The 6796-nt window shown below is 51.4% G+C and overlaps 1 protein-coding gene across 3 annotated transcripts in view; it reads left to right on the plus strand.

The window, feature by feature from the left end:
- LOC113209983 (caskin-1) overlaps nt 1-6796 on the plus strand; it is a 73925-nt gene that overhangs the window by 25087 nt on the left and 42042 nt on the right. For 2 of the 3 annotated variants that reach the window (XM_052271845.1, XM_026427766.2), the window contains exon 2: nt 4297-4374. The exons of the other annotated variant lie outside the window; for it this stretch is intronic. The gene's annotated coding sequence lies outside the window, so the exon portion shown is untranslated. The remainder of the gene's footprint in view (nt 1-4296; nt 4375-6796) is intronic. 3 annotated transcript variants of the gene reach the window in all.

Raw genomic sequence — 6796 nt, forward strand, 5'->3', positions numbered from 1 at the left:
AGCTATTGTGAGGTGCACGCTATTACCATCCCGACGCTCACACGACATCGAGGTCGCATTCCGCTCTTATTATTATTAATATTTCATAAATAGTCCTATAATTTCATTAATACTTGTTCATCTCGCCATTGGTTTTTATATATCTTTGTTTAGGTGTGTCCTTAGTTTTTATTACGCTGGTGCAGACGTCAAAACTGCATGGGAAAATAAAGGCACGACTCGGCACCGTTTAGCACCTTTTTATGGTTGCTAATCATTTTAGTGCCTCAGAGGTGCTAAATATTGAGCTTTTTCTTAACGCAGCTTGCCCTCAAGGTGATGGAGTTTTGTGCCTTTGCAAAATTTTGTAAACCCTTTGTTTTTTCCAGTGATTTTACGAGTAAAATGAGTCCGTCATATCCCCCCTATTTACGGCCGAAATTTTTGCTTACGCTTAGAATGTGAAGTACCATGGAATAGAGCAAACATGTTTTTTCTTTCAATAAAATTATCCCATTTTCATAAAGGCGCCTTAAACCGGCGCCTTAAACTGTGCGCGCTGCGCTGTTCGACCGGCAGGAAGGAGCGCCCGCATCACACATGTGTGCCGCCGGACACTACCTCTCTTACGCCCGCGGCCGGAACAGAGTCGTCGTGCCGTCAGGAGCTGGCGCCGCCGTCGCGGGGACCATCTCCGCCCTCTTCATTGTGTATGATCTCCTCGCGGGAGGAGGGCCTTCATTCCCACGTCGACGCCGTACCTTTGCGCCTCATCTCGGTGCCCCTTCCACTCCTCCCCCTCACCCTCGCCACCCCTTCCCATTCATTCCCTTTGCCCCCCCACCCGGGGCCCTTGGCCCCCTCCCTTCCCCATCTGACGAGGAGCAGGGAAGAGGTGGAGGAGAGCGCGCGGGGGGAGGCGTCCGAAGGCGTCGTTTGTTTCGCATGGGGGGGACTCGAAGCGCTCTGCGGACGCCTCCCCCGCCCAGAGGGCATGCGCTGCGCGCGCGGCCACCACACCGCGGAGAGCGGGAGCGAGTGCGGGAGAGAGGGAGAAGTAGTTTAAGAGGGGGCTACGCACGGCGTGGCGGGGCAAAGGCGCCGGGTCGCCCCCCACCCCTGCGATGGACCGGGAGCCCAGCGCACCCAGGAGGTCGCCGGCAAAACACTTGGGCGAGAGAGAGAGAGGGAGGGGGCGGCAGCAGATAGAGAGAGGGGGAGGGACGACAGAAAGAGAGAGGGAGTAAGAGAGAGAGGAGGCGCCCCCACCTTCACACTCTCCGCCCGCAGCACGCGACCAGCCGGCCACGGCGCGACACAAACAAACAAGTGCAGCGGCATGTGATGTGGGGAGAGCAGGGCAGAGCAGAGGAGAGACGCGCGCGACATGAACTGACGGAACTGAAGTGAACTGCGGAAATGCATCTGTCACCTACGTTGAGTGCGGCGCTTTGTCATTTCCCGCGTTATTTGACTTTGGCTTGAATTTTCCTTTTGAAATTCGCACACTCGTGACACCATGTGTGTGTACGAATGTCGCTCACACATCTTAAATGCACACACTTTGGTTTTCGGTGTGTGTTTTATTATTTATTTCTCATTCGGCAAATTTACGCGCGAGCTGAGCGCCTGCGAGACTCGGGGTAGGCCACCCCGCCGTACACGCATGCGTTGAAGGCGAGATGTTGCCTGCCTATCAGGCGCTATGACAGCTTCTTGGCAGTTTCGTAACAGCGCGTGACGGGCGCACTTTCTGGATAGTCTCTTATGTGATCAGTGTATGGCCACCTCGTGGTCACGCCACGCAACATACCGAGTATGTTTGACATGTTTTCTCGTTATTGCTCGTACACCTGCGTCTCGGACGCCTAAGAAACTGTTTCTTGCGGGCTTCCCAACCCTTCCTACAATGAGAGCTTTTACTCCTCTTCCTTCGCAGACTTGTAATCTTGGCTTCATTTCGCTTTGCCCCGCCCAAATTGAATGCCTGCTGGCTGCCCGTCTCCCCGGTCACCTCTCTCCTCCTGCACGTCTCTCTTAGTCACGGCGTCAGCTGAGAGGGATTGACAACGCCTCTATTAAGACGTCCAATCGAACGAGCGAATCTCCTGCCCTAACATGCTCATAGCAGAGCATTAAGGATCCCCCTTTTTTCTCCAACCCCCCCTTTTTTTTCAAACAAAGATCCACACCCCAAAAAATGTTATCAATGCAAGTATTGCTCTTAAAATTTTGAGTCCCATTTCTTGTTTTAATTCTTATTTGTTCCTTAAAACAAGAAATGGGGCTCAAAATTTTAAGAGCAATACATGAATTGAGAACACATTTATTTTGGGTGCAAGGTGTCCCGTTTTTTTCCCTCGCTCTCCTTCTCAATTTATACTCTGTCTGTACGCCAAGTGTACGTAACGAACATCTTTAAAAGTACTATTATTATCTGCGAAGATCGCGTTTCGGCGGCACCGCCTCATGCCCGTGCGAGAAATGTGAGCCTTGTTGATGCGGACAAGCAGGCGGTCCCTTAAGCACCTGGTGACGAGGCGTCATCGCAGCGCTACCTGTTACCGCGTTTATCCTTAATGCGGCCGCCCTGCCCAAAACAGGCGTCAAAGCGCCGCCACCTATATTAGAATAATGTAATCCGTTGTAGCACCCCGTTAATCTTAACTCTGCACGTATAATTTTTCGTGTGTGTGAGTAGTTTTTTTTGTTTTGGTTTTTTGTGTCTGTCTGGATGCGTTCCTCGTTCCTGTTAGCGCGGCCCTCTCGGTCCCTTTTAGTTTTTTTTTCTTTGAATTGATACTATTCCTCTCAACCTCTTTTCCCTGTTTTTCTAGAATCTGGCCGGTGGTGCACTAGTCTTCCATTTCAGCCACCCCTCTTATCGGCTCCAATCTCGATTCCCAGGCGCCTGTTTCCACACCTTGCTCGCCTAATGTGTGGACGGACAGCCCCGCCTCGCCCCACCCCGCCCCGCCCCGCCCCGCTGCTGCGTCCAAAAATCGATCGTTAAAATAATGAGAGTGTAGCGAGGCATCGGCAGCGTCTGTGATTATACGAGTGTGCCGTGCTATTGGCCGAAACTTGGAACTGGAATGTGTAGCACAGCAGAACGGTGATCCGAGGTGAAAAACGGGCCTAAAGAGCGATAATAAGGGAGACCCCCCCCCCCTCCCCGGTCCGCACTGTTCTTGTTTTTGTCGTAATTTTAAGACAGCTTTTGTTGTCTGTGTCTTACGCGGTCGTACCGTAGTACGACACGTGTCGATTTGTCTGTCAAAATCGTCGTGCTATGGGAAACAAGAAAGCTCTGTTTTGGAGTGAAGTAATTGAAGCGAAACGAGAACGAGACTGTCGCCATATGAAAACTCGTAATATGGGAACAATATTTTAACAGTACTTAGCCACGATGGGAACAGAGGCCCGGGCCCCCCGGGCCGAGGGGGAGCGTCGTGAGAGATGGGGAACAGGAAGAGCGGTTAGGGGGCGGCGGCGAGCAGCGCAGTCGAGGAAGAATCATTGATACATTAGCTCGCACTTCATTAGCACCGGGGAAAGTCATAGAAACATGCTAAAAGAGGGTCCCGGCGCAAGACATGCAACCACGGAGCAGTTACTTACTACAAATCTCATAGATGCAAAGGAAGATGTGCGCAAATGTGTGACAAAAAGTCACCCCTTTTCTTCTCGATGTGACTCCTCGCTTTCCTTTCAGATTTAATTTGTAGTAGCAGCAGCATGCCTCGCACATGCGAGGGCCCTCTGACAGACTTGAGTACGTGGGTTGGGTTTTCTTTGCGCGTACATAATTTTGCACACTCCGAAAGCTTTGCATCTCCGTCCGGTCAACGCTTACATTTTTCCCGTCGTTTTGATCGATCGCGTCGCCGATGCGCGGAGCAGCTGTCTGTATCGCTGGACGCCGCCGGCGCCGCCTCTTCCGCCTTTCTATTCGCTCGAGACACGGAACGGATGGACGCTTAGTTTTAAATTCAAAGCCGCAGCAGAAGCAGCGGCAGCATCGGCAGGAAAAGAGTTAGTGAAGCTCTCTGCGCCGTTGTTACTCCTGACCGCCCCGCTCCGGTCGGATCTGTTGAAATTCATCACCCCTGTGGAATGCGACCGCCAAGTGTTACCGACCGCTGCGCCTGGTCGGGAGCGCGCGCGCACGGCCCGCGCAGGGGGGCCAACTTCGCAGAGGAATAAGAATCCGAGCTCTAATTAGGCAACAAATAGTTGCCGCCGGGCCCCCCTCCGGCCGGGAGCGCAGAGCGTTCTTCTCACGTCATTTTAATGCGTTGTTCCCCCCTTGTTCAGGTGGCCAGAGTGACAAGAGGGCGGATTCCACGCGACCAGGGGGGGCCCTCGCCGACCGCGCCGGGGTTCTTCGCTACGGTAAGTGTTCCGTTTAATTTCTCATCCTGCCGTGGCCACGGCCGCGTTGTGTCAGTCTGAGCCACAAAGAGGCAGATGAGGAGGAGCTGCTGATTATCTCTGTGGTGGGCGTGCCGATTGATGGAGGTTTTCATCAACAGAAATCATGTTGAACTGGGTCAGGTTTGTGATACGTTTTTTTTGTTGTTGTCCATCCATACCATCGATGCTATCACATGATTGAACTCTGCTCGCGGGTCCTCTAGGCTATAGGCCGGTGCCAGGCGCGGGGCGGGGCGCGGTGGAGGAGCGCCGGCACGGAACCCCCGCGCGGCGCTAGGAGGCGTGAGGCTGGCGGTGAAAAACGTGCGACGGGGATTAGCGATGAGGAAAGTAAACAGGTGTAGCGGGTGGAATGGGCTAATGATTCTTCGTTTCGGCCTCCTATCTGGAGTGCTTCTGATGGATACACAGTAGTGGCTGAGTCGCTGCCACTGAATGAAACTCGCCGCACTACAAATAATTAAAGTGCGTTACATTCTGTAATACACTTCAAATAATACTAAGTCTATAAAAAATTCGATTTTACTAGCGCTTGTGATAACTCTTGTGCGCAATGGAGTAAAAGGTGGGTCTCAATGGTCTCAATGTCTTTTCAGGGTGCTAAAATTTAAAGTGTCTTAAAACAAAAGTGCTCTAATGTTGGAATGCAATAGACTTATATCTGAAAAGTACACTCCAAAAGGATTTTCATCCTTTGTACGAAGCATTTATTTTGCTGCAATTGCCAACAGGTGCTTGGCCGAGTGCTTGGCAGCATGATAAAGCTTGTTGGCATTGCTTCGCAATTGCCAAAGCATCACTTTGTAGTTTCAAAGCATCAAAATCCTTCGCAGTTCTGCAAAACAGTTCTTTGCTGGAATTTGACACCCAATAAAGCTGCAGCCGAACAACGGCAGCAGCAGCAAAAGTAAAACAGAAGCGTCCGTTTCTGAATCGAGCCAATGTAATTGAAGTCGCTGAGGACCGTGATTAAGGCGTGCCTATGAGAAACTCCCCGGCCGGGCGGGCCGCCGGCGGGCCTCGGGCCGGGCAGGACGTGGGAAGCGTGCTGTGCGCCTGCGCTTCCGCACCCGTGTTGTTCCAGACACCTCTCCGCACATTTGGGTTGCGGCCAGCAAAAAAATAATAATTAATGAACGTGGCACAACAGAACAGAACGCAGAATGCCTGAACTGAAAATCTGAGCGCACGAATATCGCACACCTACAGGCGAGCGAATAAATTCGTATTTTTGCAGGTATGAGGCAGAATTTTCCCACCTGCAAGTAAGTGAATGACTATTCACACACTTAGGGGTGAGTAAATGTTGTTGTTTTTTTCCAACCTGCACGTGTGCGACATTTTAACTGAAAAATAACATTGATAATTAAAATGTTCAACTGGCGTGCACTACACATGCAAGTGCTCAACACTATGTTGCACACTTGTAAGTGTCTGACTGGATATTTTAATACTTTTAAGTGTTCAAACAGTAAATTGAATGGTGTTCAAATATTCAGTCAAACACTTAAAAGTGTGCAACATAGTGTTGCGCACTTGCATGTGACGCCATTTGAACACTTCATTTATCAGTGAACTCCGCGTCTATTTCCGTTCGGACTATTTCGTGTCCAGTGAATGTCTTAGACGCGGCATTTTACGAACAATCCTCTAGTTATGCACTTTTTTTTTCGTCGTGCAACTGTCCAGCATTCCTCACTCTGTCCCTGGCTAGACGCGGTTCCCGCCGCGGTTCCCATACTAATATATCCTTCCCTATCCCAATCCACACACATTTCTCTGGCGAGGCGGGATAGCGATGCTGCGATATGGCCAGGACCAGGCCACGCCGGACACATATGATACGGATGGGAGGGCGAAACACTAAAATTATGACCCGACCATTTCTTCTCGCCGCAAAGCTTGCTAGCCTAGGTATAACCCTCACCAAACACAAAAGTTAAAGGAAAACGAAGAACAGGAAAAAATACCCCATGAACTTTGCCATATTGCCTAAAAGAAAGTAACGTCACACCACACGGCGGCATGGGCAAGGTAAAGGAAAGGACTTTCGCGACTGGCGCCGGCCGGCCGAGCTGGGGGCTTGACCACGACCACTCCAACATTTTGCACGTTTCGTGCACGGCACGGGTGCAAAAAAAAAGAGTGAGAGAGACAAATGAACCCCAGCGTGCGACCGTGTCCCTGGCCGGGAGGCAGCAGGCGCCATATATGCATGACCACGCCACGTCATAAAATGCTGCACCTGCCGCACACCTCTCGCTGACCATGTGACCCCATGAGGCCCCCCACCGAGTCACACCCGGGCAATTAATATTGGTAGCCCTTCACCTCTCTCTCTCTCTCTCTCTCTCTCTCTCTCTCTCTCTCTCTCTCTCTC

This window comes from Frankliniella occidentalis, unplaced genomic scaffold (assembly GCF_000697945.3).
Source record: "Frankliniella occidentalis isolate FOCC.00 unplaced genomic scaffold, Focc_3.1 Scaffold176, whole genome shotgun sequence".
NCBI classification, from domain to species: domain Eukaryota; kingdom Metazoa; phylum Arthropoda; class Insecta; order Thysanoptera; family Thripidae; genus Frankliniella; species Frankliniella occidentalis.